This window comes from Zonotrichia albicollis, chromosome 6 (genome assembly GCF_047830755.1).
Source record: "Zonotrichia albicollis isolate bZonAlb1 chromosome 6, bZonAlb1.hap1, whole genome shotgun sequence".
Lineage (NCBI taxonomy): Eukaryota > Metazoa > Chordata > Aves > Passeriformes > Passerellidae > Zonotrichia > Zonotrichia albicollis.
Genome location: NC_133824.1, coordinates 37,869,585 through 37,896,205, shown reverse-complemented (window position 1 = coordinate 37,896,205; position 26,621 = coordinate 37,869,585). Strand labels below are relative to the sequence as shown.

The window sequence follows — 26,621 nt, the reverse complement described above, 5'->3', positions numbered from 1 at the left end:
AAAGCACTTTGAAAGCTACAACTCACTTGTAAACTTCTACTAGTTGTTACAGTGACTCACACACTGGCACGCCCTGGAATACACCTGGCCATGCAGGGAAAGCAAATAAGCAAGCTGTGAGAAGTTGAGTAAGCCCCATCAGGGCTTTCTGAGTGCATGAAACAGGCACCTTGACACACTTCAAACCACACAGGCAAAGGGCTTGAAGCAACCTGCCCATCCTGGCTGCCTGGTAGAAGGTGGGGGACAGTCAGCAGCTGCAAGCCAAGAGGAGCTGTCATCAGAGGCTCCTTTCCCACATGCCCAAAGCCTTTCAGAAGCAAAGCCACAGCATTGCACCACTGCACACACTTACCATGCACAGCCAAAGTGAGCATGGCTTTGGGACTGCTCCACCACAGCCTGAGGAAACCTCAAAGCCCCCCAGGGCACCCAGGAGGGGCTGTGGGCTCTTACAGGTGGGCCCAGGCATGCCTGGCTGAGTGCCCATGAGGTGACAAGCCAAGGAGGAAGAGATGGCCACGTGCTGCTGACTGCAGGCAGAGCTTTTGCTTTGTGAGAACCAGCCCCAGGCAGAAGTCAGCCTGCTCCTGAGGACGTGGTGCAAGACAGGCAAGCATCCCCCTCTCCAGTTGCAGCTGCTGCAGCATTTTTTTACTAGACCCCTAAATTTCTACTCCAAAAAGGACAACACATTCAGTGCACTTGGATCAAAGGCTTCTGCTGATCCCCCTGTGCAGATTCTCTCTCGTTAACAAACCCAGACTGCAAACATCCTGGCCAGGACCAGCTTCAAAACACTTCACTGGACCGTGCATCTCTGACCTTAGCTCAATTCCGGCACACAATTACATCCCTGCTAGCAGAAAGGAAATAAAAACCTGCACTCACAAAGTGAATTACAGCTTCAGGAATGAAATTACTATCCAGCAGGATGAACCAAGATACAGGAGATCCTGTTTGCATATTTATTTCCTTGACTACGACCCAGGAAAACACAAGCAAGCTTTTTTGTTTGTTTGTTTTAAGAGCATAAGGAGCACTAAGCCAGCTGAATTGCAGGAAGGTTTGTTTTAACTGTCTTGGGGTCTTTGAAAATGACTGCCCATAGATCACTTTAGATGAATCACAGATGTGCTACAGAAAGTTCAAATGATCTCCTGTCCTAGTAAACTTGCATTGTATCTGAAACTGCACTGGATGCTGGGCTGGATAAAACCAGAGTCACCTCCCTCAGCAGAGGCAGTGGGAACACCAAGAGAGAAGCTCCACTGCAACTCACTTTGATGCCACCAGCAATTACCCCAACAAACCAGAGCATCCAGCATCATTGTAGATGAGATCCTGCTGATTTACTAGCACGTGTAACCACCGTACATGACAGCTCTCAGTGCGATTCTCATTTGCTCCAGAGCCAGTTTATGAGCTTGGAGAAGACAGGATGAAAACATAACCCAGCTCCAAGCAATGTGCCCTTACCTGAGCCTTGTATCAGGTGCCAAGATTCATCAGTTCAGCTGGAGTTGTCCACTCCCCTGAAGGCATCTACGTGGCAGGAGCCAGTGGTCTCTGCTGCAGGGTGGTGAGGACCCCCGTTGCCACAGCCCACAGGTCAGAAGCCCTTTGGCTCAGCCCCACGGCCCCAGCTTCACGTGGCTGATCTCCTCCACCCTCGTCCTCTGCCACGTGAGAGCTCACCACAGGTGGCTGTGAGAAGAGGCAAGGCAGGAGGCAATCCACACTCTCTTGTCCCCCAGGCTCACTGCAAAGGAAATAAGAAATTGATCAGTTTTCCAGTTCTGGGACAGCAAAGGCACCATCCTTTACCAACACAGGGGTCTTTGAACACAGAGGAAAGGAAGGTTCCTTTGGAGCTGGTGGGGAAGGAATAGGCTGTAACTGCAGGGCATACAATGGCAGAAAGTAAAGTGCACTTGTATGCATTGCAAAAAAAACCTGCTGTGGTTTTTCTTGCCATTTTCCACCCAGGTTAGGTCCCAGGGTTTCCTGTGACGGTCTTAGAGCCCAACACACCTTTATACCAGCAGGCATGTGGCACTGGTAGCTCAGCAGGCAGAAGATGCCCCCCACCCAAGCCAAAGGCACAGTATTACATTCTACTCCAGCTAATCTAAGGTTATGTTGCCCCCAAGAAGGGCTGCAATGGAGGGTTGAGGCCATTCCTTCAGGACTTGGGTCAGGTTAAAACCAAGACACATCACTGACTTGCATGGTAGAAGAGCTGGCACCAGCTGTGCCACCTGAGCCACCTTCCAGCACTGGCAGTTCTCCTTGATACATCCAAACAGCTACACATTCCAAAGGACAGCAGAGCCCAACACAGAGCTATCACTTACAAAAAGCAACTTTTTAGTTCTCACCTTCAGAAACTCAGAGAAGCAACAGGGTAATTCCACAGGTGTGAAATCAAGACAGCATCCCAATGCATGACACACTGCTTGAAATCAGCAAGCACTGGGCAGAGGAAGCACAGCTCACTTCTGCCATGAGCTGCCACTTTAATAACACCCCCTCTCTTCCAATCCCCCTCACAAACACCAGCAAATGGACTTTTCCACACAACCCTGAGCTGTCCTGTGCTGATTTTCCCTGTTGTCGCCTCTCCAGCACTCAGACACAATAACTTGGAGGCCCTAAAGTGCAGAAGGCCTCACACACTTTCAGAGGTGGCCACCATGATAACCACGCTATCCATTACACAGATTATCCTTGATATGTTATCACCTAGTATATTATAATGTGTCTTACACACATTCAAGGCAGATTACACACATTTGCCTCTATTCTCCCAGTTTGCACCAAGCTTTTACAGTACAATTGCAAGCTGTGGTGACAAGACTTTGCTGCTAGACTACAGCACTGTCAAAAAACCCAAATAAATTAGCCAAGTCTTCTAGTTACAGAAATAACTAAAAAGCCATGTAAGCCTGCAACTCTATGCTACCCACCCCCTCAACATGAGCAGCACTAGCAATAAATAAAACCTCTCTTAACCCTCTCCCCACCACCCCTCTCCCTTTGCTCCCAGTACTTACACCCTGCACTCATTCTCACACACATTTTGGTGCTGTGCCTTGGCGCTCTGCTCCCCAGGGATGGAGCTGGGAGGAGATAAACAGGAGGGCTGATAAAGAGCTTTGGTCTCCTCCCTGCTTATGCTCAGTGAGCCCAGCCTTGGTGCTTCTGCACAGCTCAGCTGTTGCAAAGTCAGAAGATGCAGCTTTAGACTAAACCCTCTGAACAGAGCAGTGAGTCTATAAGCAAATTCTTTGTCAGCTGCTATTTTTAGACCTCATAGGGAATAAAGGAGCACCCAAGTATTTTTTAAACTCTTTTTTAATGTAAGCTCATCTTCTAGAGACAACAATAGCCAAAAAAAATAAAATCCAGACAAAGGACTGCACAAAAATCAAAGATGCATGAGTTATTTTTAAAAGCATCATTATTTAAATGATTTTTCATTTGAAAAAAATAAGCAGACTGAAGAATGCAAAGGTCCACATGCTTCTTTTGGGAATTGATGAATTGAAGATTAATTTTTTCTCTGCATTCCCTCCTTTTTTTTTTATTCCAGTGTCTATAAAAAGGGAAAAAAAGAAAAAGCCAGAGGGGGAAAAAAAAATCTCTTTTTCGGGTGATGCACTGACCTGGAAGGGAACTATATCAACACAGAGCTTAGTAACAGGCTTCTTCTCTTTGCTTAAGACTGGAAAAGCAGTTTGCATTTCTTTAACCATAAACTAAAGGAAGCTACAATGATGGTCATTCTCCATTTGGACATGCATTCCTCTTAAAACACTGTATTTTATTCTTTATGGTACATGTAGCAACACTACAGGACACGCTACTCTTCCCTTGTCATTCTTGCCTTCAGCTATACTTGGCAATTTTGGGTAAGCTAAAGGCTCCTTTTGCTATTTCAAACTTTCCCTGGTTCTGGCATGGCAGGGCACAGCCAGCTAGAGGCCACCTACCCCCACCATGTGCCCGAAGCAGCAGGGTGAGGACACGTGTCCTGGCTGGTACCCAGGATGTCACCCTGGGCACTGTGGAGTTAGTGATGCTCCCCAGCCAAAACCAAAGGAACAAGGATGCAAACATAATGTACCATGCTGCCAGCACCCTGTGCTCTCTTTGGCACAGACATGCAGCATCCTTTTTTAAACACATACAAGGAAATAACAAATGTACCGTTATATAAAGTTGCTGGTACAGCAACAAATGAAATAAAAGAGTAGGAAGTTAAAACTCCACTAACAAGATGCAGCTTGTCTGTGAAAAACTTGTCCAAAATAATTATTGAGGCAAATTACTTGTATGCTGCAGATGCATAATTTGAGTTGAAGTGAGACCTAGGCTGACACTGTGTGTCTTACACTGCTTCCCAGAGCCTCTGGCTTCACCTCTTTTTCAGGAGAGAGGAATCTTCAGCCATTAGCCTGACCCCAACTAATGCCCAGCCCCTAGGAGCCACCCTCACTCCTTCAATCACTTTAATGAGTTTAATCAGCTCACACTGCCTCCAAATACAGAGCCCTAGCAGGAAATTATTTGTCTTTGGCAGCCTCTGCAGAGGACACTCCCTGACCATTTTACTGGCAGTATCCTGGACTTACATTACCCTCAGACAGCATCTCCAGATGCTAATGCACGAGCTTTTGTTAACTTGTTTTCTTCTATCAAAGCCCCATGCAAGCAAATCCAGTAACAGAAAACTTGAGGGAAACAAGAAGTATTTGATCCAACACCGGAAAGTACTGAGAAAACGTCTCCCAAAGCTTTTTTTAACAGCCCTGGAACTATATGGAGGACAGCATTAGACTACATTATTTTTTAAGTTCCATGAAAGGAATCTTTTTAATCACAACATAACTTTTCTGTTTCTTTCTGCTTGTTGTTAACTCCTAAAATCACCCCTGCTTAAGAAATTCAGGAATTTGTTTTGTGCATGTGTGTGCAAACACAACATTTTATTAAAAATCATAGAATCATAAAATGGTGTGGGTTGGAAGGGACCCTGGAGATTGTTTAATTCCCAATCCCCATGCTAAGGACAGGGTGCCATTCACTAGACCAGGTTGCTTAGGGCCCCATCTGGCCCGGCCTTGAACACTTCCAGGGATAGGGCATCCACAAACTTCCCAGGCAACCTGTTCCAGTGCCTCACCATCCCCCAAGTAAGGAATTTCTTCCTAACATTTAATCTCTCCTAACATTTAATCTCTCTTTTTTTTAGCTGGAAATTATTCACCCTTGTCCTATCCATATGTGCCTGTGTAAAAAGTCACTCTCCCTCTTTTTTTCTATGTCCTCTTTTAGTATTAGAAGGTCCCCTAAGGCATCCCTGAAACCTTCTCTTTTCTGAGCTCTCTACCTGTTCTCACAGGAAAGGTACTCCAGCCCTCTGATCATCTCTGTGCCCTTCTCTGTACCTACCCTAACAGGCCCATGACTTTTTCATGCTGACAACTCCAGAGCTGGACACAGCACTCCAAGGCAGAGTAAACCCTCCCTCATCCAGCTTTGGATGCAGCCCAGGATGCTTTGGCTTTCTGGTCTATGAGCATACACTGCTGGCTCATAAAGAGCCAGCTCCAAGAGAGAACCCTGAGGGACACCACTTGTCACTGGCCACAACTCTCTGACTACCTCCAGCCAGCCAATTTCTTTTCTACCCAGCAGTGCACCCCTCAAATCCCTATCACTCCACTTCAGAGATGAGGGTGTCATCTGAGATCAAGTCAAAGGCCTTACAGATCTGTAGGTAGATGACACCCTCAAGGTTTTCTTCCCTTGCTGAGTGCTGCAGTCACTCCACCAGAGAATGCCACCAGGTTGGTCAGGCACAATGTGCCCATAGTGAAGCTGGGCTGGCTGTGAGATCACCTCCTCATTTTTGCACTGCCTCCATGAGGATCTGCTCCATGATCTTCCCAGCCACAGAGGTGAGGTCCACTGATCTGTAACCAGGGTCCTCCTTTCTATCCTTCTTAAAAACAGATGTGATGCTCCCTTTGTTCCAGTCATCAGGGACTTCGTCTGACCACTGTGAATTTTCAAACATGATGGAAAATTACTTGCCAACCACATCACTCAGTTCCCTCAGAATCCTGGAATGCATCCCATCAGGCCCCATAGACTTGTGCTTATTCAGCTTCACCAGATGGTCTTGAATGTGGCTCTTTGCTTACATTGGGAGGGACTTCACTCCCCCAGCTCCCACCTGAGAGACATGGAAAGCCTGACTACCAATGAAGAATTAAGCAAAGAAATTGCTAATTACATAAGCCAGATCCAGATCATAGTGGTTGCCTTCCCTTTGAGGGCGTTGTCCACACAAGAAGTCCTCCCCTCTTCTCTAAGTGGAAAACATTTCTATAGAATCCAACCATAGGTAAAGAGGTAAAGCAGAGGTAATACTTTAGTTTATTAAACAACAATGGCCATGTAGGATACCCTGTTAAAAGCAGCGTTTCAGATTAGGAGTTAATATGGAAATAACTCAAGGATTCTTGTGATTTTGAACAGTGTTGAAATCAACATCTGTCCCATTTGGTCAGGGCTTCAAAACACATCTCACAATTGGTGTGTATTTGGCTGTTAGCATTTTGCTGTGGTTGATACAAAACTAAACCTGCCACAGACAGACACTGCTTTCCAGACAGGAAAAATTAAATGGTACCAACATTTTGGAGCAAGCCATATTATTTCACTAGCAGTTTCTGTATTTAAGTTGTAAGTACAATGAAATAATGCCCAGGGTGGAATAACACCAGGTGGGTTGGCACTGGATGCCTGCCACCTGGAGCCCAGGATCCAAGGGGATGTACAACTGAGGGAGCCAGGTGACATGGACAGACATCAAGCCAGATGGCACCTTTCCATTTCTAGGTTTTCAGAGGCATTCAGCACCTTTGATCAAACATGCTTGAGGAAGCAACACAAAGAACTTCAGAAAAGCCCGAGCTCAGAACCACAGTGGATCTATTACCAACATTTACTTTTTTGCACGTCCTCAGCACTTCTGCTGTGAATAATGGAGAGCAATGGAAGTGGGATAAAAGCAAGTCAGAGGGGACCAGAGCAGGCTCAAGTCTATCGACAGAAATACTTGAGAAAAGTTTTTCCAGTGAAAGCCAGAGCTTGCATGAAGGGAGTAACAGTCTGAATGGAAGAACTAAAAAACTCACAAAACCTTTTCCTGGATGAGATAAAAAGCAGAGAGGAAAGTTTAAAAAAGCAGAGGGAGAAGTTTATGAAGAAGTACATGAGAGCTTGTGGCCATGACATAAAGACAAGCATTTGGTATGATGGAGGCCCATGCAAAACTGTCCAGAAAAGCAGCAGCAGATGCTGTTTTCTCCAGGAAACAAACAAACACAGCTCAAGTATCACGTGCAATTCAAGATGCAGCTCTACTTAGCTGAAAACATTTTTTCTTCTCAGCCGAAGAAAAAAAAAAGTTACTTTGAACTTGAAAGGTGCATTTCCCTTAAAAATGCTTTAACATTTACCCTGCAAAGCAACAACTAGACATTTCACTTTAAACAGTTCACTTATACACACAAAAATGCAGTTGCCTGCTACAAAAGGCATTTGCAAGCAGGATGATGATTTCCTCAGCAGCTTGGGAAATGAATCTTCCTGTTCCAAGATCAAAACCTGGGAGACCACAATGCATCCCACTAAAGGGCAGCCGGACTCTGCACTGTGCAAGAAAGCCTGGAAAAGGGAAATTCCAAATAAATAAGCATCTAAGGGCAGTGAAGTGCCCTTTGGTAAGAAAGAAACTTTTTTTCCCTAATGTAAAAAATGGGTCCAACACAAAGTATAAAATGCCTACTTGGGTTAGAACATGCCTGCAGGCCTTCAGATAAGACTTCAAATCTAAAATTGCATGGGAGCTTCTGCCTTTTTATTAAACAAAGTATCAAGTTCTTCAGCAGGAAGGATTTTTCCAGAGAACAGAGATCAGAGCTGGTTCACACTTTATCATCACTGTCAGCTGAGTACAGGAGCATCCCTTTAATTTAAAGTGCAGTTGCTTCAATCTTGACCTGGCTGAATACAAATTAAGGACTCCATCTCCCTGTTTCCCACTTCACATAAAAGCTTGGATCTAGATTTTCATCTTGGCCACAGACCTTCCTTTAGCATCTGCTTCACACAGATGCACTGCTGCAGCAAAACAAAAGTCATGCCTTTCCCACTCACTTTAAGCAGCCCTTCCTCAAGGATATCTCCCCTGCTAAAGAAATCTGTGCACTAAATCTCTTTTCCAGCAGTAAAGCCTGTGCTGTGTTATAGCTACTACATGTTTCTCCCACTTCCTTCCATTGACAGCAAACAAAAGCTTGTTGCTCACTGTTATCAGAAAATATTTGCTTTCCCAGATTGTTTCTGCCCCCCCTTGTTTCAGAAGGGTTTTAGTAGAGTGACAGCTCACTCCCAACAAAAAGCAGCAGGGGGTGATTTGAGATAGAGGCCCTTCGGAGCCCACCCAGTAAATGCAGCCCAGACTGGGCACAGCCCGATGCTGCCCTTCCCAGCTCCATCCAGCACCTCCTCCATCCCCTTACAGGTCCTGTGCAGAAGATGATGTTCCAGCAGCACAGCTTGAAGGAGATGGGGCCCCTTTTGCACTACTTCAGGCGGCTGCCCCTGTTCTCCAGCTACAAACCATCCTCAGAAGACACTGTGCCCACCCCGAGTATCCGCTGCACTCTAAATACGCTCCTTTGAGAACCTGCTCTTCTCACCCACACTGCACTTCCTTCCTGCCAGATCCCTTATCACCGGGTTTCATCCCCACACCACACAGAGGAAGCTTCCACTCTTGCTGGTGCTGCTACTTTATTCAGTAACCAAAGGAAACATCCTCACACCAGGCACTAAGCCTGTGCCACTTCTGCTAATGAGTTATGATGAATTAAAGTCAGGTGTGTCACAAAAACAGGGCACCAAGATTACAGTTTCCAAAAAAGCACTACTCAGTCACTCTTTATATTTAATTTCATCTTTTTTTAGGCAACCAGAGTATCAAATGTCAGGTCCTAAACCTAAGAAGGGCATCAAAAGTCCAAGTATTATTCAGGATATGAAATCCTCAACTCTGGCCACCCAAGCTGACACATTGCAGACTCATGACTGAAACCTGCCCGTGGCTGCCAAGGCCAAGCCCAAACAGCTTTCATCCACAGGCAGGGTTCCCTGCAATGAAAGGATTGCCCAGATAACCACTTTGTGTCCCAAATTTGATGTAAGGGAAAATGCACAACCAGCACCTACAGGAGCTCAGCACCAGCCCTGCACCATGTCCTGATGAAAGCTCCCAGGAGGCCTTAACTCTGGCCTTCATTTTGGCATAGGACTATGCTGAAGATAGATTTCAAAAATATGAGCTTCAAAATAAGTAAGTAATTTCTTGGTGCAAGAACATGGGGGCAGGGAGAGTGGTGCAGAAAGGACCACTTTGGCACGTTTCTGATGCTGAATGATCCATAATCTCTTTGAAGCAAGCCCTGCCCAGCCCCAGAGAGTGTGGGACCTGCAGGCACCCCACACCACACAGCCCACTCTCCCCAGCCAGTGGCCCAGGATGTGGGCTCAGTATTTTGGGGAGCAGCAACCTTTTTCTTTTTCCAGACCCAAGGCTGGACACGTGGTCCTAACACCTCCAGTAGACTAGGTTGTCATTTCTGACTGTGCCTCTGGTCATTAAAAAGGCACCACAGCATAAAAGGACTTGCTAGAAAGCAAAACGGCCTCAGCTCATTTAATTTATTACCAATTAGCAGAAACCACTGATCACTGATCTGGGTTCTGAAAAAAAAAAATATATAAACAAGTAAACAACCACCTAAACAGCTTCCTCATCCCTTCAGCCAGACACCTCTCCAGCCCCACCATCAGGTTCTTCCTGGATAACTTTCCTGATGCCCTCTGAGATGGAGCAGCACACCACAGATGCAGCATAGCCAGACCACTCTTGCCTGCCCTTCCTTCAGCTTGCTTTCACATGTGTTTATTATTTACCATCAGCTTTAATGCTTTCTTCCCACAGTTCCACCAGAGTCAAGCCTGGGGGAACACATAACTGCTGTTCCCTTTGGAGAGCCAGACCATTTCCATGGGTAGCTACTGATACAGACAACGTCAGCAACCCAACCTGAAAATGCTTCTTCTCTCCCATCTTTCATGTCACCTCTCTTTGAGAAACTTTTTTCACAGCACCTTTGATGTTCACAAAAAAACCAGGTCCCTCAAGATCTGTGCTTCCTTCTGTCAGCAAGAGGTGAGGAGAAGCCCAGCAGCTGCTGGATGATGATGAACTTCAGGTTTCACATGGGAATTTACTGGCTCTCTTATCTCAAAAGCAACATTTTCAGGTAAATCCCAAGAGACTCCAGTCAGCCAGCCACACCCCAAAACCCCAAACCATAAAGACTTGAAATTTAAACTGCCATCCTTTACACCTGCCCTTCCATGGGATTCCTGCACTACAGCATCTCTATCTGCACATCATTCCTCTATCCAAGATTTCCTCTTTCAGCTATTTAAACCTTGATCCTGTTTCCAGCTGCTTTTAAGAAGCAGGCAGAGTCAATCAGACAGCTGCTATAGCCAGAGGGAAAGCTGAATCCCAAGGCATCTCTCTGACCTGGGAAAGGTCCTTCACAAGGTACACCCAACTCTGACACTGCACCCCTCTTAGGCACCAATATCCATCAGAACACAGATTTCCATAGTTCTCCTGCCAATGGGCTGCTGCTCCCTTTTCTTCTCCCTCATCTTTGTCTGAAAAAGCTTCTAAAAAACCTCTAAGGAAAGTGTTAAAGAAATGTACTATTAGAAGAAGGTTACAAAACAACAACTTGAGAATAGCCACAGCTAAAAATACCCAATCTCCACACACCATCTTTAGAGAAAACATTATCAGATGTCACTTCCCAGTGGTAAAAACATATTTGTTTTTTAATTAAGGTTGTATTTTGGACACTGGATTTTTTCTTTTTTTTTTTTGCCAGAGACCACAACAAGAGACCCCAGGAAAGTATCCCCAAAGATCCCACTTTTCTGTGCTACATGATTGAAACACTCTCAGAAACTGGCAGCACCTGAAAATTTGTATTTTCTTTTAACACCACCTAACTTTGGAAAATAATTTTCTAAAGAGAACAAAGTATTTTGGCCACTCATACAATGTTGCAGAGTATTTGTGCAATATTGATTATTTTGAGATTTTATTACTTCAGAGTATCAAGAAGGTCAATATAGGAAGAATAAGTGGAGCAGCAGTGCAGAGCAGGTATCAGCACAGAGCTGGAAACTTCTGCTCATCTAACCCAAATTCTAGACAGGACTGGAAAAATCTGCATTATGGATACACTGAATTAGTAAGTCTACTGCTCAAAGTCTCCCAGATCTAAAGAGCAATAGCCATGATGTATGTCAGCCTTAGGGCTTACTTCAACAGTAGGATGAGCAGAATCAAGGGAGTCAGTTAAACTCTCTCAGCACAGACTTTCCATTGATTAAATAAGCTCTGGTTTATTGATTGATTAAATAAGCTCTGGTTTATTGATCACATAAAAAATCACCCAGGAGTTACTGCAGGCCAGTAAGAAAGCACCTGTGATAACATTTTAACAAACTGAGCACATACAAGGGGAAGCTTAGCACACCATAGCACATCTTCTTCTCCAAAGACATAAATGAAACCCAGGAATAACTTTTCCAGAAGGTCCACAAACCTTGCCCAGATCACACTCACTACGTTTTAACCCTTAACAAATATACACCTTTCCACCACTCAGAAATACTCAAACCAATACTTTTTAAAGAAATCACTCACAAAATAATTTTGACAGTGGATTACTTTGGTGGCCAACTTCTGCTCTGCTGCCCCCCACCCAATGCCTCTTTTCCTCCACCATAAAACAAGAAGTGGATCTCATATGTGCCCATTCCCACTGCTTTCTGCCTGTGCATGCAGGCTTTTTTAACTTCACTTCACCTGCTTTCCTGGTAAAGTTACTTGAAACTGGCCTGATGCAAAATTTGGTAGCATCAAAGAGATTGGATGTGCAAGCCTCTTGCTTCCCTGAGAAGCCAAGGTGAATACCCACCAAAGAGCACTGCAAAGGACTAACCTGGAAATGATGAGTAGGAAGACAGACCACCACAGCTATATTCTACTGCTAAAACATTTGCTAAATACACATCAGTGTGCTGGGGGGGCCTCCCTGCCCTGTCCCCAAAGGAGGAGGAAGATTGGGCTTATTTTGAGGGACAGCCAGTGAACACAACGACAGGACTGTACTGGGAAAGGGGCAGGGCTCAGATTCACAGCCACCACCTCCCTCTGTCTGCTCAGCCTGGAGGAACTTGGAAGACCATGCCCTCATGATGTCATTAGTGGGTTGGTGTCTAAATAAAGGAAGCTTTTTATAGAATTTCTCACTGACAAACTCATTCCGGTAAACCCTGATGGCCAAGACGTCAAGCAGAAGGGAAGGAAAAGGGAAAACAACACCCATTGCCTTGTCGGGGCCTGGACAGGTGGGTGGTGTCTCAGGAAAGAAACCCAAACAACCTAAACAAGTTTACTCCCTAATACCTGCTTGTTGGATACAGAGCACAGGGAAGAGCAGGGCACAATGTAAGGGAGATGTGCTTTTACACCTCCTGTCACAAGGACACACAGCCTGCTTTGGCATCAGGGTAGGGGGTTAAAGGATGAAGATGAGGAGAGAGGATAGTGAGAGAAAAAAAACTTTGCTTAAAGAGAGTAAATAAAACGTACTTCCATGTCAGAGGGGTTTTCCAGCTTCATATTAATCACGTGGCAATTACTGTGCTTCCTAAAAGCAAACTGGGGGTATCTGCATATTCAGAAGATTCTTGGTTGCAAATGCCTTAAGCTCAAATCATCAGCAAATACCATTTGCTGGAAGTTCCAAAAAACAAAACAAAACAAAACAAAACAAAACAAAACAAAACAAAAAAAACCTAAGACCGCACGAAATAATAAAAAAAAAAAATCTAACAAAAGGAAAGTGTTCACGTATGCCCGCACGTCATCCTCTTCTTCGTAATTCTTCACCACTTGCAGAGCGCTACGGAGCAGTTCCCCTTGCTCCCCCTGCTCTGGCGTGCCTCTTCAGCCGGGCATCCACACGGAGAGCAGTTGCAATAGCCCGGTGACTCATGCTGCAGTAATGTGGGTGGGAGCTGCTCCCATGCCCAGCTCCTAAGGACACAACCTTTTATGGTATTTTTAGCGTGGAAGCTGTTGTGGTTTGTAGCACTTTGCCTTTTGTCTTTCAAGAAAAGAGCTCACAGTTCCCCCCGGGGCTTCAAGGATGCAGGGGTGGAAGCCAGGCAGGTGATGAGCAAGCCAAGCCTGGAACTTCCAGCCCCAGCCCCGGTAGGATGCTCAGGATGTCACACCACGGCCAGTCCGCAGGCGCCCCCGGCCAGGCAGCGGCTCCTTGGGCGGCTGCACCAGCCAGCAAGCTCCGAAGAGCAGAGCGGGGCGTGTGTGCCATCTGCTCTGTGGGCACTTTGCCCACTGCAGCCCAACGCTGTAGGGAGTTGTCCCCCGAGTCCTGACCACCCTGGGGCAATACACTAACAAACTCATCCTGGCAAGCCATCAGACATTTCGTTTTTACCCTTGATGGGCTGCTGGCATACAAAAAGCTGGCAGGTCCCATCTGGCTTCCCTCAATTAACTTAAGACTACATCTCTCCAGAAAGTAGAAAATAAGCTCTGTTGGGTTTCTGCTCCATACAAATGAGGTGAAATGGGGCAAGAGGTTACTAGGAGAAAGCAGACAGGGATGTTACACTGAAATCAGGTTAAAAGCATCAGGGAGAAGTGCAGTGGCAGAAAAGCCACTCTCTGGACCCCAAGTTTGAGGACCACAGCACATGGGACTCAAACTTACCAAGTTAAAAAGGCAGGCTCAGCTGTGCTCTTTAAAAGCTGAGGGTCACACATGGGATTAAAAGAGTATCCCAACATTGCCCCATAGGGCTTGAAACAGGACTCTGGCTGCAGACATGCAGCAGATTGCTTTACAGGACAGCCCTCTGCTTCCCCTTGCACCTGAAGCATTATCTGCTGTAGAAGAGAAAGGCATGAAAGTTTTTGCATCCCCAATCACAACTCTGAACAGCTATTGATTTTAGTCCTTTCAAATTATTAAATTCAAGAGGAAATGAAATTATAATCTGCACATGCCTAAGAAGTCTAGGAGAAAAGTTAGCAGGATAAAGAAGCAGTAACCAATCCTCCTGACACAAAGCTACTGAGATTAAAGCTATTATTTTATTTCTTCTGAAACTCCAGTGAGCTCACAAGGAGTGAGCTTACCAGTCAGGCCAGATCAATGACAGACAACCCACACAGGCAGATTTCACCTAGTGGGAAGCACCAGTGAAGAGCTGCTCTGGAGTGACTTCTCAAGTACGAGAGACACACTGAAGGGGAAGTCTGAGGGACATTTGTGTGGGCAGGCACTGCACAGCCCACAACATACCTTGGAGGTGAGCCAACAGCAACAGAAAAATCCTCCAGCCCTAATGCAAGTTTAAAGGTCTCTCAGTGCATTGATCTGGGCACAGCAAACCCCAGCATTTGCCAAACAAGATGCCCCACACCAGGGGGACACCAGGGCTCCCTAGCCAGACCACGATGGAATCTTTTGCTCCTCAAGAAGATGAAATACATTTCCAAATTTAGGATGTCTTCCTGCTCTTAGATAACATATCAAGATTACAGAATTAAAGTTAAAAAAAAATAGTCACGTGAAAGGCTCCATCCTGTTCAAAGGAATACAATGCTTTTCCTGTAATCTTGCCCTAAATACCACAACATCACACTCGATTACTATCCCATCTTGCTCCTAGGTCCTACACAGCCAGTTTGGCGATATGAGAGCAAAATAAGCTCTGCCTTGCCTCATTTCTCATTAAATTGCTAACTACACATGGCAGTAGCTGTGTAAGAGGCAGGCCAAGTCACTTAATTTTCATTACCCTTTACTTGGACCCGCACTATGAAACTGGAGTGAAAAATAAAAAAAACTAAAAAAACCAACAGGAAGGAAAAAAGGAACTGAACAGCACAATCAGCCTATACCTCCTACTGACAGAAAAGGAACATATCCAAGCCTGAACTGAGGTTTACATATCCCACACTAGACAGACCTCTCTGTACTAAGCCTTTAGTTATCAAAACCTACCATCTGCACTCCTGAGAAAGCCAGGAAAAGGAGGAAATGCCAGTTTGCCCCTACATGCTCAATTCTGCAGTTGCTGCAGGCAACCTGGTGCTGCTCTGAGCTAGGTGTGCTGGCAGACCCCAGGGACTCCACCCTGTGAGACCACCTGCCAGCCCCCACCTCCAACTGTGCACTACACCTGCATTTAACATATTTTTTGTACCTTGGCACACAAACAAAAGTTTTTCCAGCCAGCAAGTTCTCTGTAAACCTAAAAGCATTGGATGCTGATTCTTACAGAGCAACAACTTCCTTCATGCAGCAGCCAAGGGGTGCCAGCACAGCCTGGACATGGATGCACTGGTGCTTGGATGCATCCAGACTTTGCAGCTGATGGTATCTCCAAAGGAACAAGTCCAGACAGTCTCTAAGCGCCTGCAGGCCTCTCCTGCTCGTGCAGGTGTCCCAGTGACCACCCTGCCACACACCTCCAGAGCTGGAGTGCAGCCCCCACCCTTGGGAGCAGACCAGACTGTGGCTGGCTGGGACAGCTGGAGGAAGGGATGGATGCATTTCTCCTGCTCTCCACGGGGAAAGGGCTCCCTTTAAGAGCAGGCTGCAGAGGATGTGAGGCAGATGTGCCTCTCCAGACTCAAAGCATCGCTTAGTGGGAGACTGCAACCCTGGCTCCACTGAGATGAATGTGAATGCTGCTAATGAATTGACAATGCAACTCAAATTTCCACTGCTCTTCACACAAGGCCCATCTGAACTAACTTGTAGTGTTTGCTGAAAAAACTGAGCTTTACCAAGCTTCAGTTCCTTATGAGTTTTCCATGCTCATCTTCTCACTTCCCCCTCTCAAATTTTCAGATGGGTTTAAGCACTGCAGCTTCTGCTCTGGACTCTTCTGAAAGCAGTTTGCATCATCAGGGTTGAGTTTAACGTAATGACTACAGAAATCCATGCAGGAGAAAAAAATTAATTCAAGAAATTACATCCTTCACAGGATCTGCAGATGACACATTCCTCTCAGCAGTACCTAAACAGTTTAAAGAACAGTAAGAGACTCCCAGGAGGAGATGCAGATATTGCCATCACAGCCAGGTAAAAAGAAGGAGCCAATGAATCATGACACAGGTAGCATTTAAAACAGACCAGCTGCTGTTTTACAGGAAGGGGGGGAGGTGAAACCCAACCAGAAGAAGCACCTCGCTGTGTGCAGACTTCACAACCTATTACCTTCACCAGACCTTTGCAGGGCCACAGCCTTCAGCTAAGGATCTGCTTAGCTGGAACTAGCCAGCAAATTATATAGTAGTAAAATCCTTGCAGGAAAATGCAATAAAAATAAATAAAAATCAACTGGGCAGGTTCTGTCTGACAACTCATTTTTTTCCCCATCCAGTACATTGCCATGTGGAGAGATGTGGCATTAATCAACCCATTTTGGCAGCACAAGACAAGCCAGGATGCATCACTGCTCCTCTACATGGGGAACACCCTCATGTTGTTTCCTCATGGGGAAAGGCTCTGTTTACCCAGCGGGAGCCAATGCAATTCCTACACAAAGCCTGTAAGTACATTTAAAGGCTCAAAAGTAATCTGAAACAGGTCCATTCTCCCCTCCAACTCCATAAATACAATCCAAATTGGGTCATCTTCTAACAATAAATGAATGATACTCACTTAAGCCTCCCCTACACTGCTGACACAATCTAGGTCCTTTCATTCTCCTTGTACTGCAAGTACTAAAGATGCTTTTGTACATCCTCTGAAGTACTCCATTTAAAAACCATGGTAACTAGGGCACTGCATTCAGCTGCTCTTGGAAAGAAAAGCCATTCCCCTTCCCTCTCAATAGGCTCTTAGAAGGCTTGGATAGCAAAATATTGCCTAATCCAAACTCAGCTCCACCAGGATAGCTGGAGTTGGGTGCTGGGCAGAGGGGTGAGCACAACTACCAGGTACCACTCGGGTCTGTGCTGTGACAAACACCAGTCATTGGGTTTGTGACAAACACAGTCAATGCCCCCACATGCAATGAGAGCCATTACCTGCGGCCTGCATCTAAACAGCACCCAAAAGTCTCATTTTAAGTCAAGTGTGACAGCACAACTGCAGCATTCCACAGGTAAAACACTGTATTTCCTTTAGAAGCTACTGGGTGCTCCTAAACATCTCAGGTTCTTTTTAGGGGATGACAGGATTATTTCATTTCAGTACTTCAGCATGACAAGGACTACAGGAACCAAGAAAAAAGTTTTTCTGTTATTTTTGATTGGCAGTAAAAGTTTAAGGGGTTTTGGTGTTGTTTTATTTCTTGCTCATTCCAAATGCCTCAGAACTGTGAACTTCCCTGCACTGTAGCTTTTGAAGTTTGCCTGCTGGCACCAGAATCCCCTTCCTTTCTGCTATGGAAACATTCAGAGATGTGGGCACAGAGATCAGATGGAAAGAGCAAGGCAGCTCCCACTAAAAAGCCATTTACTAGGAAAAATATCACCATCCTAAAAAAGGGACATTTGTCTGAAATGGAAGGTTCATTATTTGTATTTTTTAAAAAAAATTCATTAAAAACAACCCAAAAGACATGCACTAGCACCAGAAAGTCTAACAACTTTAACATGACCTAACTGTTTCTTTATTCCTTATATACAACTTTAGCAGACTTTTTCCAAATCCCACTAGGTACTGTTATGGAGTCACGTTCCAAGATTTAGGGTTTTAAATACAGAAGTCTTTTACCACAACATCTGCAAAAGTACCTTAAAAAAAAAAAAAAACAAAACCAAAAAAACAAAAAGAACTCCTTTCAAGTTCTGTCCTGTTATGGAGGCCATTCCCTAACTGATGCACAGAAGCACTTTGAGTCTCTCTGGAGGAAGCAGCATTGGATTCACAACAGTATTGCTGCAGAGGACTTATAACAAAATTCATGTCTGTTTGAAAGCGATACAAACTTGGGAGAAAACAGGCTGTTTTAAAGAACACATACTTAAATGGAGAAACTGAGGCATGTAATGATTAGCCAATTCCTCAAACAGCAAAAATGTATTTCTTCTGGCTAACACACTGTCATCTTTGCTAACACAGGCTGTGGTGGTGAGAGATGTGAGAGGGTGAACTGAGGACAAGTGCAGCAGTTACCCTTGAATTCCTGACTCTGCTCCTCACACCACCCACTGCTACTTTTCAGGAGGAAAACAGAAGAAAACTTAAAAAGGAAAACAAGACGACAGTGTGGGAAAAATGCTCTCAACCAGCTAGGTCAGCCTAGCTTGTGTGAGACAGAGCCATAAAACCAGGTATAGCACACTTGGCTGCCTTGAGAGACATGCAGAGAATGAAGGTGTTTGGAAGCTAAACCACTGTATCCTTATTTCCAAATATAAGGGAATAATATTAAAAAAGTATTACAACTTACATATGAGTCAAAGAGTAAAAGCTAAAATAACAAGGGGCTTGCATGAGATGCCCCCATTGTCACATTTCAACATATGCACTAAATAAGTAGGTTTTTTAAAAGTTTTCAAAAGTTTAGGTCCCAGGACCACTGATGCCAGATAAAACTGTGGCAAGTCACCTTGTGTAATGTGTAACACCTGTCACCTGTGGCCCAGGCTCTGCTCCTCCCTTCAGGGGAAGGATATGGCCATGGCACAACTCAACTTGAACAGCAGAATTTTGGTATAATGTTGCCACAAGGTTCTTCAGGAGCACAAAAGACCAAAGAATGCTACTTACATTTGAAGCAAAAGGCAGAGAAGTCTGCAGTGCTTTGCTGTAGGATAAGAGAAAACAGCAACAAAACACTTTTTGAAAGAGAGCAGATGACAGCTACCTGGTTCTACTGCTGTTATTCCTAAAGAAACAACAATCACATTCTGGTCACAGGTGAAGAACAAATCCTACATGCACAGTGAATACAAGTCTCACAGATTGTGGGACCATTGAAAAAGCAGGAGAGGAAATTTCCTGCTAAGCCATCAGCACCTGATCAGGCAGGCAGCTATTTCCTATGCTCAGACTCATCATTTAGGCATCTTAGTGCTTGGGAGCCATGGCCATGGACAAAGGCTGTTCTCAATCTCACACAGGAACAGGCACCAGAAGATGGGGAGAGAGTTTCAATGAAATTTCGTTGGAAAGAGAAACCAAGACACACAGGAAAGTTTCACCAAAACGAGTTACCACACAGTTTTTACTCTGTTGTTGTTGATGGATCTCCAATCCTCCAACATGGGCCAGCACAGAAAAAACACAAGGCTTAGCAAAGAAGTAGAAATCTGTAGGCTGAACTTCTGGGCTGCTCCTTTCCTCATCTCACCTGGAGCAAGAGCTGGCAAAGCTGTCCCATTGCCCCCAAAGTCCATACCAAGCAATATGCACAACACAGAAATCCATAAACATTCAAATACAAATCTTTGCAGACAGAAAAACCTACAGATAAAACAGGAAGTTAAGCTGCTGTTAAGTGTACTATCTATTGTAGAACATGATGATCAATTTGTTGGATATCATTATTTCCATCAAGCCATCTCAAGCAGTGGTGCTCTCGCATAGGAACCTGTGAGTTAGGCTTTGGATGTGTTGGATTTTTCTATGTGCATGGACATCAGCTCTGGAAAATTTGAGAAAATGGGGCTGGTTATTTTCTTATCACAGCATTTGGAAAACTGAAGCGAGTTTCATTTGTGGCTTTCAGTACTTTAAACTAAGTGAATAAATGGAGAGAGCAGCCAACTTCTGTCTTCATCTAGATGAATTGCTGAGATCATGTTGCTAGCTAACATCACTCTCACTTCGTTTTTGGCTGGAGAGGCAGACAGTGCAAAGGGGTGTCCAGTTACAGAATGGCAGCACTGATAAATTGCCTAAAGTTTTAGCAAGAAAATAAATGCAAGATGTGCAACAAAAATGGCTGCTGAGTAATAGGTGTGGGGTCATGTGGGCATGTTTCTAAAATCCTTCTCTTCAGTATGTTCAACAGCTCTTCCAGCTAGAAGCACAGAATGCTTTTGCAACTAAGTCTGACATTACTCCATTTTCCCTTCAATTAGAGGTCATTTCTAATCCCCTTCAAAGCATCCACAAAGCATTTGCCTGAATTCAGACTCCAGAGTAGCACAGTCAAAGCAGACAGTGGATCATCATGAAATATTAAGCTGGGGGCACCACAAAAAAAAGATACCTGTGTACTGAGGCAAGAAAGAAAACAACCTGCAGGACCCACTGGTGTAATACAAACCATGTTAGGAGCAAAAAACACTCTTCACAGTGAAAGACCATGAGACAGCAGATAAAAAAAGTTAACCAGAAAGAGGAAACACTTCTTCCAAGTGACCCAGAATTGTGCTGTGGCATGTTCTGCTACTCAGAGTGAGTTACAGAAAGGGTCTGCAAAGTATCATGGAAACTGCAGGAGGACAACACAGGTGCAGCTGTTAAATCTTGAGACTCCTCCTTCCCTGAGGATTCACTCTGTTTGTCACTAGGGAAGGATACTGGCCAATCTGGACCTTGGCTGGAGCCAGTGTGGCAGGTGTTCCATTCTTGAGCTACCACACACAGGCATTGCAGCAGAGCTGGAAAAGGTTTGGACTCCAGCATTTAAACCCTTTGACCTGGCATCTAAAGAGAATGTCTCTGACAGGGCTCTGAAATACAAGTAGAACAAGAGGGGATCACAGATACTTCCAACTGTTCTTGCAGAGAACATCTTTCCTGGACAGGGGATTCAGAGGGGAAATATTCTCTCTGGTGCAGAGCCCCAAGCAGTGAGATACAGCATGTCCTGTCTTCTCCACAACATGACACTCTGAAACAGAAGCTGCAAGTGTTCACAGTTCAAACCTGCAGCTCAAACTCCAGGACAGAGCTCCCCAATGTGTGACACAAAATTTATCCAGCATCTACCACCATCAGCCCATTGAAAAAGACACACAGCCTCATGATTATTGGGCCACAAACTTTGTAGAGGAAATCTGAGGGCAAGAGGCACCTCCATCTGCTTGGACATCCCTGCCACACAGACCACTTCAATCTTAGATGATGCAACAAGCAGATCATGCTTACAAACCTCTTGCACCACCAGACATTACAAACTTCCAGGAAGACACAGCAAGATGACCTCTCTCACCACAGCTTTCCCAGGCACAGCACACCCTCTCAAAGGCATTAATTGGTAGCTGATGCTGGAAGGCTGTGAAAGTCAGTGTACTCACAAGGAACAGGAAGGCGGTGCTGTGCACACTGCTGAACTGAAGGAGCTTTAAACCACTTTACTCCTGCACTTCTCCTCAGACCAGGGCACTGTTTCCAAAGCTGCTCCTCTGTTTCACTAAGTATCTGAGTCAAAACTTGGCACAAACAAACCGGCCAGGGTGTCTTTGGGAGTGTTTTGCTTCCAAAACAAAACCATCTTTCACTAACAGTGCAAACATTCACTGCAGGGAGGAAGCTGATCCACTCGACTCTAAGGCTCGGCTGTCTGTCAGAAGATGCATGAATGCAAGGTGCAGGAAACAGAGGACACCTCTATCTCCTTGAACCAGGAGGAGATCCAAAACCAGTAACCTGGAGCTGAGATCCTTCTCCTTGTGGCAACCAACCCTCCAGAATAAATGAACAACAAAATCAGACAGGTCTCTTCTTCTGAAGGCTTTTTAGCCACTTCTGCTTTAAGACAGGAAATCTTAAGGACTTTATCCAGATCGTTCAACTTGTCCTCCAAGCCACAGCAGCTTGGCAGCATTCTGCCTGGATGTCGGGCTCTGCACGTGCACATAAAAGGAATCATTTGCTCACTGCTGTAGCTACTTTCCAACCAGGCTGACAAAATGCTTCTGATTCTTTGTGCTCCTGTAGGGCTTCCCATCCTAGGCAGCTGCTTCAAGTGTTCATGCACACTAAGAGCACTGAGGTACTCTCACATCAGGTTACTCATTTCTGACTAGAAGAAGCCAAGAATTTTAAGGAACTAAAATCATAAGTTAGCAAAATTTCATGAGGATTCTCTCACCAGTTAAATAGAAAACTGAGCTTTGTGGACATTGCAGACAGTAATAATGAGAGTGATGATCATAATTAGAAACTGTGGGCCCGTCTCTGTATGCTCCATAGAGAAGTGCAGATAAGCAATATGGCACGAACCAGCTCTGGGGCTGGAAGGGACACTCAGCAAAGGATGTGAAACCCTTTGCTACTGGAAAGGTGCACACACAAACATGTTATGCTTTGGGGCTGACAAATCCCTCAGCTGAGAAGGTTAAAACCAGGACATCCCATCAATGGGGTCTGTGCATTCATGGTCCCCCAGCTGTGAGAAAATGAGAGCTGACAGCAGTGCCAATACAAGCAGTCTGTCCTCTCTCCTGTTCACTCGGTCTGTGTGCCGACGATGCAGCCTGCGGGCACATTACACCCCCTCTTTGTGTTTGGCATCCAGCTACAACAACCCTTCCTCTTCTTTCTTCTCTCACCTTGAACCACTTGGGCTTCTGGCAACTGGGAGTGTAACCAGAACTAACAATCCTCCTGCTCCTGTGCTTGCAGGGATGCATCCTTAAGCCAGCATTCCAAATGCTGTGGTAATAAAAACAGTCACCGGAGCATCACTGCCTTGTGCCAGACGTTCAAATGAACCAACCCACCTCATCCTGAAGTGCCCTGTGGACCAGGGATCCTCTCCTGCTGCCATGGAGAGATGCTCATTCAGGGTGGCCAAACAAGTCCCTCAGCACTGCCACAAACCGGTGTCACACTCTGCTTTAACATGCAAAGTGAAAACAGAGGCCAATGCTGGGACAAAGTTTCCTTCCTTCCTTCCTGCCTGCCTGCCCACAAGAGAACCAGAGCTGCCCTGGAGAGGCACATCTCAATTCTTCTGAACAGAGCAAGACCAGAGCCTTGGCCTTGTAGTCTCTGCATCCTCAGAGCTTCATCATCATCAGCTACTTCCCATCCCCCAGCCTGCTTCTGCCTAGGATAGCACCATAGAACCATCTGCATTACCCTCAAACTATAAAGTGCCTGCCATCTCCAAGCTGCAGATTCCTGGCCAAAGCAGCAAGCCTTTGGAAGGCTCTGATGACTTGTTTTTTCCTACCTCACCTATATCAGTTCATCTGAATAGCAGATGCTTCCTTTGTTAGTTTTGGTTTCTGTTTTGCTCGGAGGTTTGCTTGCTTTTCTTATTTGAGCTGCTCTTAACAAAAAGCCCAGCTCCAGGCATGGTGTGACCTGTGCATTAGGAAGACTGGCAGATTGCTCTTTTTTGATCTGCTAATACAGCTGATTTTTTTCCTCTTCATTTCCAGGGAAGGTGAATAGCTGAGCCCCCAGGAAAGAGACACAGCAATTACACTTACCTCAGACCAGCAGAGCATTTTAGTGCAGAGCTTGCACTGAGCTGGTGCCCTCCAGCATCTGCTCTGTAGACAAGAGCACACCAGGGGACAAGTGCAGCAAAGGGAGAAAGCTGACAGCTCCTTGCCTCTCTGCTGCAAAGGGTATCCCAAAAATCCTTCCAAGAACATCAAATAAGCCTCTGCTCTTCTGCTACTTTCATAAATTGAAATTCTAGATTTGGAAGGAAAACAGTATGTAACTGAAATTAATCTAAAGACTCACCTCCTTGTTAGGGTCACATTTCCACAAAAATAGGAGGTGAATGCCCAATTTACAGATCAATGCAGCTTTCTAGAGCTCTCAGTAAGCACAACCACTGTGACTTTTCAAGTGCAGTCCAATATCTAATCCTTCATCAGATAAATTCATAGTTAGGTATAAATATGATCAGTTACATCTACAAGTGAGGCTTTACAGAAGTAAAAATTCACACTGTATAACTTTTGCAGGGTATTCTTATCATTACATGAATCATATTTTCATGTGTACAACTGCAACTATTAAGAAAGCATTAGGCATCTTATACCTGGTCTAGTGGAAGGTGTTCCTGCTTATGGCAGGGGAGTTGAAGGAGATGATCTTTAAGGTCTCTTCCAACCCAAACCACTCTGATTCTATGATCTAGCTGCTAAATTATTAACACCAAGTCTGTTTTCCCATGCATCATCCTTGCAGCTTTTGCAACCTGGCTAGGAACAGCATGGGATTATTTTATAACAAATACCAACCAATACACCAGGGGAGGAAGTACAGAAGAACAAAACTGCCTTGTATCTTTGCAGCATGCCAAAGTGGAAGGACAGAACCAAAGTGAATCTTGGTTTGTATAGGAGCTGTTTTTAGCTAGACTAGTATTACCAATACTGCCACTACCATTACCTCAACAGCATAATTAATGAGTTATGGCAAGATTATAATAACAGGCTCTTTAAAAGTTGTGCCAGTTGCCAACCCTATCTGTATCACTTTGCATGGCAAAGTGTGCCAAGCCTGATATTCTGCTCAAGCAATGGAAAAAACAGCTTTTTGGGCAGGTCCCCAGGACAAACACTGACAGGCAGACACAGCAGCTGGTTTTTCCACAGACGCCGAGAGACGAGTACACTTGCAGGCTTTTCCATACATACACAGACATACAAAGTCCCTTGACTCAAAGCAAGTTAATTCAAAGGGTTTCCATCAGGAAAGCAGGAGTCTCTTTCACAACATGCCTGCCAACCCTCCAAGGCTGGAAAGCTCAAGCATATAGTCCACAGACCTTTTTCCCTTTTTTTTTTACTCACAATTAACATACCGATAGCCTTGGCATCAGGCTACTTACAGAAACATTCTCTTTCAACACTAGCAGTAAAAATATTCAAGAGAGCTTTGTAGTTAAGGTAGAGAATAAGCTAATTTAAACACAACCCAGGCTATCTGCAGGGATTTTAATACAGCAGGCAAAAAGAGCCAAAGAGAGAAACCACTGCAGCATGGAGATGGCTACCAGTCCTCTTGCCTTGGGGGCCTGAAGGGGATCTCCCTCTCGGTGCCAGAAAGAGAAGGAAACAGCATTTTCACTCACAAATAATATTCAAAATGTAAAATATGAGTCCTTCTGAAAATTACATTTTTTTAATTAACCTCTAATTCTAACCAGATTTTTCAAGTAGGGGCATCGTCAAGTTCTTGTTATACCTTAGGCATTTTTAGGTAATGATGACTACACCTACCTAAGGGATGCTGCCATGCCAGGGCTAGGTCCTTTAGTAAATTACCCCTTCATTTAACCTACACATAAAGCCTCCTGAAGGCTGAGCACCAGTGTTTTTGGCTGGTATCTGAAAACAGCCAGAGGAACAGCTGCTTCAAGCAACCTTAAGGGAAACTGAATTAAAGAAGGAAAGCAAATGCATCTTTTCCTATGGAAATAAAAATCATCACCATGCTTGGAATATTACTCCAGATCAACATAAGCAAACAGTTGTGAAGAAAATGGTCTTCTTTGTACTTCATACTTCAACATTGTTTTGAAAATAAATAATTACTATCCCTCCACATCTATCACCAATCTCCTCAGAGGGGTTGATACAGCATGGCATGACTTGAAAGGAGAACGAGGGCTGAAAAAGGAACACAAGCTCCTCTGCTCTGAGACCAACCCATTGCCAGCAGCAAGCACATATTGCTGTCCCACCACAAAAGCCAACCAAGAAAAAGCATCTCCCAAAAAACCCCAACGGTTTTAACTGAGATTAAAAGGACTTGAATTTGCAGTTTATACACATGAACTCAGAAAAGATGCTCTGAGAAACGTTCTTCTTTTGTGGTTTCTCTAACAGCATCACCATTACATCATTAAAGGGGAGAAACTAATTCGTTCAACATGCATTCAACCTCTAGTCTCTTAATCCAAACACTTCTCGATTGCCATTTGAATAGTCAGATGCCATGGAGGCTGTTTTGACTAGAGAACACACCACTGGTTTCTCCCATGTGGATTTTATTACAAAACTCTGTTGTCACACTAGGTGGAAAAAAGCTAATTCAAAGGATGAAAGAGGACAAGGACTTGAGAAGAGGCTATTAATCTCTCCATGTGCCCCATTCTCTGCCTCCACCCTCTATTTTTCCCCCACCATCCAAAGGGGAACTATGGCTCTGACTGTTTGTCAGAGCATATCCATCTGGGCTGGTCAGCTGCACCAAGTCCTGGCACTGCATGTTCAGGCAGCTAGCACTCAGGAAACCTATCTCCTGAGCATCAGCTCACACACTGCAAATGCTGCAAGGTCATGGTAAGCAGTGGCAGCTGAGAAGATCGCAGTGACTTGCTGTGGTTGGTGCCTCACATCCTGCCCCTGCAGCTGGCTCACCACAGCGCTCTCACTGCTGGATCAGCAGACTCCTGGGACCCAACAGGCCAGGACACCTTGTGCCCGCTCAACAAGACCAAGGATCATTAAAAGAGAGGGGAAG

At 45.0% G+C, this 26,621-nt stretch overlaps 1 protein-coding gene across 2 annotated transcripts in view; it reads right to left on the bottom strand.

Annotated features, from left to right (window-relative positions):
• LOC102070849 (uncharacterized) overlaps positions 1-26,621 on the bottom strand; it is an 82,539-nt gene that overhangs the window by 36,252 nt on the left and 19,666 nt on the right. The window contains exons 1-2 of one of the 2 annotated variants that reach the window (XM_074543253.1): positions 12,174-12,690; positions 1,480-1,762 (exon numbers count right to left, since the gene is read on the bottom strand). The gene's annotated coding sequence lies outside the window, so the exon portion shown is untranslated. Of the gene's footprint in view, positions 1-1,479; positions 1,763-12,173; positions 12,691-26,621 lie in introns of those variants that run through there. The other variant, XM_074543252.1, reaches the window with a different exon arrangement.